Here is an 11,126-nt window from a genome sequence, read left to right on the forward strand (position 1 = left end):
CAACTTATTTTTATAATAATTTGAACAGTAAACATTGGTATTTAATTTTTATCTACTTACTTTTTTTTAATTATGTTTTTTAACAAATTTTTTATTATTTTTCTATTGTCCGCGATATTTTTCACAATATTTTCATAATAAAATTTATGTGAAAAGTTGTTATTAGTTCTAATTTGAACCCACTACTAAAATTATTTTTTTACTCACCAATATTAACTAATAAGAATCTGTTACTTAAAATTTATTATGAAATATTGTAGTAGCATTTCTCAGTTATGATTTTTTATTTTTTATATTATTTTTCCTTTCTTCATCTCACTTTCATCCATATGTTTCATTTTTTTTTCTTTTTTTCTCCTCCACACACATGTCCACTATCTCTATCCCCCTTCTTTTATTTTCTTATTCTCCCTCGTACAAGAACATTCTAGCGAGCTTTCATTCTCATTTTTTTTTCTTTTTTTTTTTAAACTTGATTCCAGAACATTCACTAGCCCTTTCTACAATAAAAAAAGAAAGAAAAGAGGTGTAGAGAGAAAGTACAAGAGAGATGGGTCACTGTGTTGTTGCTCATCTTCGTCCCCAACGCAGTTTAGATGGGTCAGATGGCTTCTATCTTCTGTCTTTCTTTTTTTTTTTTTTTTTTTTTTTTTTGCTTTTATTGTTATGATTTGATTAATTTTAAAATTGTGTTTTTAAGTTTGTATTCTGATAATTGATTATGCTTGAGTTTAGAGATGTTTGAGAGAAAGATTGTTGTGTTTGTAGCTATGAGAGGAGAGAGAAAGAATTGTTTTTTTTTTTTTTTTATTGAGATGTATGAATTTTTTAAGTAGAAAAACTCATTTGGAGTTGCTCTATATCTAGAGAAGCACTATAGCATCTTCAAAAAAATATTTGGAAAAGTTTTGCATTTAGAGATCTGTTGGGTGTGAATAGTGGGGTTTTTCTCCAAAAAATAAATATAGCTAATCTATTGAAAATGCTCTTATTTTAGTCAATTTAATTCTTGAACTTTGTACAAGTTCTAGATAGGAGAAAGTATATAGTATTTCAGGGACTCCAACTCTATTTTCAAAAAAGAAAAAAAAAAAAAAAACCTCCAACTAAGCACACATGGTGTTTCAAAGACGAATAAAAATTGGCACCTAGCCTAAAAGAAGACACATTTAGTGTATTGAGCATTTAAACTAGAATGACTAATTGGCCTGAAAAAATTTCAAACACCCGCCATTTTTACTCTCTTTGCAAAACCAAAAATTTCTTCCCAGTCCCCACCCCACCATAGCCCGCCACTTCCCAACTGCAGTGTCTCTAGCGACACAACACTGCCGAACATTACAAGTTCCAATGAGATTGGCCTTTGTCTTGTCAGAAAACCTCCAAATCTTCTTTTCTAGCAAAACCATCCTACGCTAGAAGCTTTCTTGTTCCCCTCACAAATAATATTTTGTTCCTCTCCTTCTCTCGTTTACTCTGTCCCAAATTAGTTTCTAGCCTTAGTCCCAGACCTAGTCCCAAAAAACCCTAAGACTAAAATTACCCCAAATTGAAAACATTGTCTCTCCCTTAATTCTAGATCATGTGGAGAAAGGATTTTGTGTTTTCTCAGGTAATTTTCTTCCTATATTTTTTCTCAGGTTTCTCTCTTCACAACCCTCAGTCTTCACTGATAAGCCGCCACACAAGCTGCAACCTCTCCCTTTATCTTATTTTCTTCTCTCTTTTTTTTTAGCTCAAAGGTCCTCCTTTTTTTTTTTTTTTTTTTTTTTTTTTTTTTTTTTTTTGTGTCCATGGGTTTGGAGATTGAAAAATTGGATTTTATATTTGGGTCCAAGTGTGGAGATTTGAAAATAAGGGATTTTTGGGATTGGTATTTTGGCCGTGGATTTGGTGTTTGGTTGTTTCTGAGGGGATTTTCTGATGTGGGTTTGGGGTTTGTTATGGCTATGTGTTGTGTATTGTGCTGATGTTGGTGTATGCATGTGAGTCTGTGTTCACGTGATGGTTTTGCTATGGATGTGTGTGCTTGTTTTATGTAATGCTTGTGAACTCACAGGAAAAAATGGTAGCTTGTGTGCTCTGTGTCTTGTGAACATGTATAGAGAGATATGAAAATGCACTAGGTATGTAAAGCTTAAGTAGAACTAGCAACACTTGAGAAAAGAATGGATATTACCCTTTTAATGCAAATTAAGATTTTCTACGTGATTTACTTCACTAAATTAAATTCCAAATCTATAAATGCATAAGCTTCTTACCCAACTATTATTTTGTTCCTCATGTTCACATACATGTGCATATGGCAATCTAAACTAAGGCAGAGTGACTTGACCATACTTCAAATATTTTTACTTTTAATTCCTTACTAGGTTTGCTAGATAATTATATTTTCTTATATATTAGTTTGCTATTTTTATGGTTCTTAGCACATTGCCTACTTTGTCTTTTTCTTGGTTTTTTTTCATCATAATTGCAGTGGAATTTTATTTACCTACCCCAAAAAAAAAGAAAAAAAAAATCCAGTATTGTTGTTGGCTATACTAATTATTAAATTTTTGTTTCTTGTTAGATTATTGTAAGGGGGTCGTCAACTATGTAAGATTTTTCATTAAAGTGATGAAGATGTCAAATATGAAGTAGTGGGATAAATTAAAGCATTGAAGTATCAATCAATGATGGATAAATACAAAATAGTTGTGAAGAAGCTGAAGTAGGCATCAATAGGGTCATGGCTATTTTTTGTAGTTTGTTTGGTGTGTTTATGTATGCTGGCAAAACAAAAGCAACCTATATGTTGTTACCTTGATGTAACTTTTTGAATATTGATGCCAATAATAGTGATGTATCAGAAAATTTATCTTTATGTTAGCTTTTGGTTTAGTAGACAATTGTAGATTAATGTTACCTTTTGTTGAGTTTATGAAGTTTAATGAAAATTTAGCTTTATGTTAACTTTGATAGTCATTGGGTGCCAAAGACAAACAACACCACTAATTACGGCAGGTAAACAACATTGTTGCATTTTATATAATCTAAATTATAGGTATTACGGCAAACAACAATGACACAATATATATAATCTAAACTCTAGAACTGTGTTTAGAGAAAAAAAAAAAAAAATTACTCAAGCTTTGACAGAACAAGTATTTCATTTTGCAATGGCATATTTTCAAGTTTGACAGAATAGGTATTCCCATAAGAGTTTCCATGCTATTGATGTAGCAACATAGTCATGTATATCACCTAAATATGCAATCTGTAAAAATGCAACTTTATTTAGGATAAATAGATAAGAATTATCACCTAAAGTTGTAGAATTATATTAAGAACAAAAAAGAATTCTAGAATTATTTGCAGGTACATAATCTATATCACCTAAAGCTCCAAAATTATCACCACCAAATGCATGTGGATTACAAAAAATGGATTATTTTTAACAATATGTTCTCAAATCCTCCAAGGTTTGTTCTTCTTCTTGGCTTGCATCCTTTGAATTTGAATCTTCAGCACTTGCAACAGCAGCTATTGAATCTCCAGCACTTATAGCAGCAACCCTTGCTTCTCCAGCACTTGTAGTAGTTTCAGTTACAAAAACAGCACTTGTAGTAGCAGCAATTCCATCTCCAATACTTGCTATACTTGTAGGTGTCTTTTGACCATTGGTAGACAATGTATCCTACATTATAAGTTTATAACATACAAAAAAATATATACATAACCATCAAAATATTAATCCCCCCTAAAAATAACGAACAAAGTTTCTCTCCAAACTAGTTTGGAGAGAAACTCTACAAACTCCTCATATATCTCTATATTCTTCATGCATGTGAAATTTCAAGAAGATCAAAGATCAATTGCTCTCTCATCAAACAAATGTTAAAATTTCAAATTTTTTATCTAAAATTGTGTATCAAAAATAAGTTTTTTGATCGAATAGTAAATAATATCCAATTTGAATGAAATTTGATATGTATGTTAAGAATATAAGGAACATGAAATTCAACGGTTAGATTTTTAAAATTTACACCAAAGAAAGAGATATATGAGAAGTTTGAAAAGTTTCTCTTCAAACTGGTTTGGAGAGAAACTTTGTTCAAAAATAACATAGAGCACAAAGCTAACCTTGCCTCATTAAGATTCCTGAACATAAATTAACCCATTAAGATTCTTGAACCTTCCCCCATAGTGAATCTCAAAATTTAAAACAGTATTCTCAGCAAAAGCAATACAAAGTATGGGATTGGTGTCGACAACCTTCACACACAAAATGAACTTGCCATGCTTCTAAAAGTCTTCTTGTAAACACACTTGTACAATTCTCCCTTGGAAAAACAAAAAAACAAATCCTCTTCCCCCTACCGGTAAGAAAAAAAAAAGAAAAAAAAAATTCCAACACCTGCTTTTACTATATTAATCGCTTTTTGAATGCTAAATCCCCTTTTTTAAAGCATACTCATTATAAAGGTTATATGCTTCTTCTTCAAACCTCACTTGCATTCCAATTTTAATTTCATCACATTCACCCAAAGTTACATTTTCAAACTCATCCCTTTTATCACTGTCCCCAACAGCAACAAAAGTATTTTTTGAAAAATCCATGACTAGTCGAACCTAATCATGGAAAAAAAGATACATTGAATGAACATCATGAAAAGATGACTATATAGATACATATACATATAACATAAATCACCATAAAGTCATAAAAAAGAATTGCTGCCTGCCACCGGCTGGTCCTTAGCCATAAACACATACACACTCAAGTAGGCTTTATACCAATTATCATAATATCATAATTTTCCATAATAAATCAACCAAAGACTTAAACTAAGAAAATGACAGAAAGATAGATTGCATACCTCATAGGAGACTCTTAAGAAGAAACTATTTATTAAAATCAATTCCTTCAGCAAAAACAATGGAACAAAAGCATCACGTCCATCCCTGCACCATGAAAAAAAATTATTACAAGGAATGAAACAAATTGTGAAAATTCCAAGTAAGCCAACACATATTGCAAACTTAAATGCATCTAAAAGAAACCATCTTTAACATGAATAGTTGAAAAAGAAAGAAAAAATCTAACAAATAAATAATACCTGAAAAGCAAGCACAACCATCAAATACATTAAATCAACTAAACAAAGAAAGAAGCTTTATTTCTCCACTTATAAAACTACATCATACTAACCACTTTTAATCTAATCCAAAAGAACAATTTTTTGAAAAGAAAAGAAAAAGAAAAAAAACCTTTTGCTGTATTATTAGTGCATCCATCCTCATTGAAGCATTTTATCAAACGGTACAAGTTCCCTTTTTACATAAGAATGTATATGTCAATTTTTTTGAAAAAAAAAAAGGCACATATATAAGCAGAAAAATCTAGAAAATTAAATGAAAAAAGAGTGAGGAGAAACCTTCTTGCAAAGTCAAGAGTTGAAAGCGGTGGGAAAACTTTTGGTGTCATGGTTGGAAACAACGGAGAGACAATTTTGGGCATTTTCCGACAAGACAAAGGTCAGCCTCGTTGAAATTGATGATGATTGGCGATGCTAGGTAGTGGTTGTCAAGGTTTGGAGTTGATAGAGGGAAGATGGAGGTGCTGGTGACTGGTGTGCTACGGCGGTGTGAGAGAAACAGAGAGAGAGAGGGCATTTTTTGACGAGACAAAGGTCAGTCTCGTTGGAACCGATGATGACCGGCGATGCTAGGTAGCGGCTGTCAAGGTTTGGAGTTGAGAGGGGAAGATGGAGGTGCTTGTGATTGATGGAGGTGCTGGTGCGAGAGAAACAAAGAAAGAGAGAGATGAAATTTTTTGTTTTGGAGAAGAAGAAAAGGAAGAGTGGCGAGATAGTGAAAATTTAGAGGGTATTTGTGTCTTTTTATTCGAAGTAACCTAAGTTGCTGAGTTGTAATTTTTAATCCATGAGTCAATTTTTTATTGGTCTTAGAAACACCACATGTGTGCTGAGTTGGAGTTTTAGAAACACTATATACTTTCTCGCCAAATAGAGGTACAAGTGTCAAATAGAGGCATATGTTAGACTGCTGTTTAAAGAGTAGTTAGTCCTTCTCCTTCACTTGACACACACATGTAAAAAAAAAAAAAAAAATCCAATTGCATCGTTTGGGTGAGAGAAACCAGAGAGAAGCCGAGAGGAGAGAGAGGGTCTTCAAGTCTTAACCATGCTGTAAAGTCACCGAAGTTTGAACTATCGCTGCTGATCTAGCCTTTGGAGTTGCAGACTCCGCTATTCGTGGAACTGCCGTTCCACAGCCACTATTGGTTGAACCCACCGTTGATCTAGACTTTTGGGGTTTTTTTTTCCTCAATTTTTTCTTTCATTTTCTCTACAAACTAATAGCCCTTTAATTTCATATTTCTTTTTTTTTTTTTTCTCAGAAAACAATCAAGCGTTTGATTAACCTTGATGATGAACTAGTAGAAAAAGAAAAAAAGATCTGTATCAAATGGCTTAGTTTCAATTTGTCAAATAATCAAGCGTTTGCTTTCTTAGTGACGTTAATTTGTTTCAATTTGTCTTTTTAATCTTTAGAGTTCGTAATGATCGTTAGTATGATTTCATTAGATTGATTTTATTTGCATTTGGGTTTTGTGTTTTGGGTTTATTATTCCAAACATGAATCTCATATCTATACTTGATCTTTAGTGGTTAATTGGAACTTACTGGTTGAAAAGTTAGATAATACATGTGCTTGATCTTCAATTGTTTTGAGTTAGATAATGGAACCTGTTATTTTCAAGTTTTGTTTTGTTTTGTATTTTTTTTTAACGCTTCAGATGGTTGATAATAAACTTCAATCTTCCCATCTCAAAAAAAAAAAAAAAAAAAAAAAAATTAATAAACTTCAATCTTCCCATCAAAAAAAAAAAAAAAAAAAAAAAAAAAACTTCAATCTAACAAATGACTCTATTTATTTATTTTATGTTAGGGCATATGTGAATCATGTTAGGAACATATGTTATTTAGAATTGACTAATACTTTGACAAAACGCACTTTACTTGTAATTGGGTAGATTTATGATGTGTTTAATACTTCAAGGAAAAAAAGTTCAAGTTCAAGTATTAAAGCCATGCAAGTCTGTCCAAGAAACAAGTAAAGAAGTGTTGGATTTTAAAGCTTGAAAACTAGCTCGACAGATAGCATCTCTCGAGGTTTAAAAGGGATTTTCAGCCTGATACTTGACAGTTGCTTGATAGATACTCTATATATCGAGATTTATGAAAATCAGTTTTTCAGATCTGATTTCACACATATTTGTGTATATTTGTTTAGGCTTTCTTTTCTCATAACCCTAAACATATATAAGGATTATTTTAAGGGCCGTCACCTAGGATGTAAGTGGATGAAACTTAATGCAAAGGTTTTGTTCAAGCAAATTATGACCGGAGACAAATTTTCCCTAGTTCATCTTTCTCTTGAAGAAGTTGCTGCGTTTGTACGCCGTAGGGTTTTGTAACTAAGGAGTTTCATAATCTTCATCGTTTTGATGAACTGAAGAACTTTGCAGGCAACATCCTTCTTAAGTTGGTGGTTAGTCACGTACTTGGATCCTTGCATCGATTGGTTAGTCACGTACTGGAAGCCGTGCATTGAAAATGAGATATTATCACTGTAGAACAAGTTCAATTGGGTATTAGGGTAAGAGTTCAACTGTAGGTTGGTATAAGGTACTGGGATTCTTTTACTTGTAACTGCTTGTTGTGATCATAGTAGATTCTCGAGAGTGGTGACCATAAAATCACCCGGTGGGGTTTTATCTTGGAGGTTTTCCCCATTCGTAAACAAATCATCGTGTCAAATTTATTTTTCGCTGCATATTAACTTAGTTGGTGATTTGTTTGTGATACCATGCGTATTGCATGTTAATCAGATTAATTAATTAATTTGGCTAATTAATTGGTTAATTCATTACAAGGGGTTAATACATTCTTAGCCTATCAAGTGGTATCAGAGTAGGCACACTCTGATTAGGATTAATCTTTATTGTGTGATCTATTGACCCTTATTGTCATGGATAGAGGACAATCGTTAATTATATCTTCTTTGTTTGATGACATTAACTATGCATACTAGAAAGTATGCATGAGAGCTTTCTTGCAGTCATTAGATGAAAAAGTGTTGCAAGCTATGGAGATAGACTGGACCAAGCCAAAGGAAGCGTCGGCCGATTGGGGTGATGCTAAGATTAAAGCGGCTAACTTCAACAGTAAGGCATTGAATGCTTTATGCAGTGCGGTCACAAATGAAGAGTTGAAGAAAATACCCTCTACTGAAACTGCGATAGAAGCGTGGACCATCGTCCAAACAATCTATGAAGGAACTAAGGCCGTCAAGGATTCAAAACTTCAAAAGCTTACCATAAGCTTTGAAGAAATTAAGATGAAGGAGGATGAGTCATTTGTTAAGTTCTATGCCAAGTTCAAGGACATAGTGAACTCGCCTTTAATCTTGGGGAAACCATTCCCGAACCCAAGATCGCTAGAAATGTGCTTAGATCTCTACCCGAGAGATTTCATACCAAGATCACCGCAATTGAGGAATCAAAAGATATTGACAAAATTCCTTTGATAGAGCTGGTTGAAAATCTGCAAACCTATGAGTTGGGTTTGACAAGGATTGGGAAATCGAGTAAGGGAAAGAGCATGGCACTGAAGGCCAAGAGCAGTGACACTGATGAGTCTTCAAACGATGAAGATTCTAAAATGAAATTCTAAATTACAAGGCAGTTCAAAAAGTTTATGAAGAATTCCAATGCTAAAGGATTTGACAAAGGCCGCAAGCAGTTTAGCTCATCTCAGTTCAAGAGCCAAGACAAAGGGAAGAAGGATGCTAGGGATGGCGGTCAATACACTGTTCCCTTTGGACCTAAGTGTTTCAGATGTCAAGGCTTTGGACACATGAAACAAGAGTGTCCTACGTATCTCAATACCATTGGGAAAAGTAAGGCACTTGTTGCTACATTAAGCAACACAGAACCTGAGGATGATTCGAAAAATGAGGATGATGGAATCTTGAATGCTTTCACTGCCACCATAAATTCTACCGAGGGGATTGTTGAAGATGTAGATGAAGAAGAGGACTTGGTGGAGTCTAAGTTTGAAATGCTTGACATGAGTAAGATGACATCCACACAGCCTATGCAAAATTATAGAAAGTCTTAGAAAAGTATGAGAAGTTGTATAGGTTGGCCACCAAGAAGCTCAGTGATGTGGAGCTTGAATGAGAAGAAATCTCCACGAAGTTTGATGAAGCCAATCAAACCATTGGTGCACTGAGATTTGAGAATAATTTCTTGGATGAGAAGACCAAGAAGCTTGAAGTGGAGATGTTTCAAGTCAGAGCTTAGTTGGAGAGGACTTCAAGTGCAAAGCTTGAGGAGATGCTTAGCTTCCAAAAATCTGCTTCAGATCGAACTGGTTTAGGGTATGATTTCTCTTCTCCTAATATTGCTTCCACTAGTACTACTATTTTTGTTTCACCTGCTAATAATGTTGAATCTGAGAACAATGATGTCAAAACTGTTTTAGCTAGTGAGAACATAGACAAGGGTAAATCTATCTTTGGAGCACCCCCTAAGCTTGATAAGAAAGAGATTAAAAACCCTAGGGCTAAAAAGGGCAATACTCAAAAGTCTAAATAGAAGAAGCAACATCTCTGTCATCATTGTGGAGCTTCAGGACGTACTCAACCTAATTGGTATAAGTGGTTAGCCACTTAACAAAGCAACATGATGATCTCATCGGGAAACTTGAATCAGTTTCCATCCTTTCTTGCTCCTCTTAGAGATCTACTCAAAGCTCTCATGTTCTTTTCGAACTTAAACAGTTTCAATTCTTCCCCTCACCGTCGAATCAAGGTTTTACTAAACGGAAAGATTCTTCTAAGGTGTGGAAGGAAAAAAGGATCTAAGTGATTGAGTCACTTTTCTTTTCTCTCTTTTTTGATATGCATTACTTGAGTGTTTTGCTTTCTTATTTTGAGTCAGTCTAGTTTTATGCTTTGCTTTATTTAACATGTTTTTGTTTGTTTATTTTCAATTTTGCTTTATTTTGTTTTTCATTAAAAAAAAGAAAATTGAAAAATCAGAAAAATACAAAAATAGTGTGTGTTTTATGTACATTGATATTTGTATACCTTGGATGGCCATTGAAACAAAGTTTTCTAAATTTTGTATCATTTGTAGTTTAGATGAGCATCTCTATGCACAATTAAGCAAATGGACTTTGTGGCTCGTGTTTGTGATGAGTAAGATTAAGTAATCTCTTGTACTTAACACTCGTATCACTCTTTTTGGCAGGGAAAAGTAGAAAATCCTAAGAGAAAGACATAAATAACCATCTCACCATTGTTGCCCCAATCATGAAATGACATTTGTATGCTTCAACATAGCAAAAGTGCAATGTTAAAAGCTTAACATCATTGGGTATTTCTTTTCTCTCTCTTATATGCCCATGCATGATATGCTTAACAAAAGAAAATATGCAAAGAAAAATAAAAGCAAAAAGAATCAAAATGCTTTATATATGATTGCAAGCGTGTCTTCTAGGAGATGTGGGAGTTATAGGATGTACCTCAAAGGTGATAGTCTCCATCAAGCAGTTATGATTGTGTGTGAGTTAAAGTGATTTTCTCATCTTTCAAATCGTCATAACATGTAGACACTTATGCAATCTTTTGATGTTTTTCACACACAACACGCAATATTCTTTGATACTCTTGATACGTGTAGGTACAACGTGATTTGGCCATCACAAAGAATACATGTGTTAATGTATGCTCACTAAACTATCTTGACTTGTTTTTTGAAATATAAAATTGGTTAGACTTGTTTAGTGTGTGTGTGTGTTTTGGATCTAAATGCTTGACATTTTTTTATTGAGAGATGTTTTTGAGAGTTTAAAATGTTGTTTGGATCTTTGATTGAGTAGCATGCTTGATTGCATTCATATCTGTGTTTTTCTCTTCTTTGAAAAACTGTTTTTAAGTAATCTCAGCAGCTTCTTGATACCTTTCGACAGCTAGGCTATCTATCGAGCCTCTTGATCTTCCTTTCTCGATAGCTGTTATCGTAATTTTGATCCATTGAAGTTTTTAAG

The 11,126-nt window shown here is 33.5% G+C and overlaps 1 long non-coding RNA gene across 1 annotated transcript; it reads left to right on the forward strand.

Annotated features, from left to right (window-relative positions):
* The first annotated feature begins 289 nt into the window (after positions 1–289).
* LOC112030612 (uncharacterized) lies at positions 290–2,866 on the forward strand. The gene is made up of 2 exons (XR_002884889.2): positions 290–600; positions 2,573–2,866. It is a non-coding gene; the product is annotated as an uncharacterized LOC112030612 (long non-coding RNA).
* Positions 2,867–11,126: the final 8,260 nt, after the last annotated feature.

This window comes from Quercus suber, unplaced genomic scaffold, assembly GCF_002906115.3.
Source record: "Quercus suber isolate HL8 unplaced genomic scaffold, Cork oak 2.0 scaffold_33, whole genome shotgun sequence".
NCBI classification, from domain to species: Eukaryota; Viridiplantae; Streptophyta; class Magnoliopsida; order Fagales; family Fagaceae; genus Quercus; species Quercus suber.